This window comes from Austrofundulus limnaeus, unplaced genomic scaffold, assembly GCF_001266775.1.
Source record: "Austrofundulus limnaeus strain Quisiro unplaced genomic scaffold, Austrofundulus_limnaeus-1.0 Scaffold2158, whole genome shotgun sequence".
Lineage (NCBI taxonomy): Eukaryota > Metazoa > Chordata > Actinopteri > Cyprinodontiformes > Rivulidae > Austrofundulus > Austrofundulus limnaeus.
The window spans coordinates 1,297-2,199 of NW_013954560.1; positions in this window are offsets into that span (position 1 = coordinate 1,297).

Here is a 903-nt window from a genome sequence, read left to right on the forward strand (position 1 = left end):
TACACAGCTATACACAACTAAACTATACACAACAACAAAAAACTACACTAAACTATACACAACTACACAGCTATACACAACTAAACTATACACAACAACAAAAAACTACACTAAACTATACACAACTACACAGCTATACACAACTAAACTATACACAACTAAACTATACACAACAACAAAAAACTACACTAAACTATACACAACTACACAAATATACACAACTAAACTATATACAACAACAAAAACCTGCACTAAACTATACACAACTATACACAACTAAACTATACACAACAACAAAAAACTACACTAAACTATACAAAAGTATACTTAACTACTGAAACCAGTCCTGTTCAGGAGCTGTGAGACTACACAACTATACACAACTACACAACTATACACAGCTACATGCAATTAAACTATACGCAACTATAGACAACTATACACAACTACAAAAAAACTACACTAAACTATATAAAACTATACTTAACTACTGAAACCAGTCCTGTTCAGGAGCTGTGAGACTACACAACTACATAATTATACACAAATACACAACTATACACAGCTATACACAACTAAACTATAAACAACTATACACAACTACACACAACTAAACTATACACAACTACAAAAACTACACTAAACTATACTTAAGTACTGAAACCTATGCATAAAAACTACTGAAATTGATGTATAAAACTTCTGAAATTGATTTGTACAACTACTGAAACTGATGTATAAAAAACAATGGTAACTGATGTATAAAATGACTGAAACTGATGTATACAACTACTGAAACTGATGTATAAAAAACAATGGTAACTGATGTATAAAATTACTGAAACTGATGTATACAACTACTGAAACTGATGTATAAATACTATGGAAACTGATATATAAAAC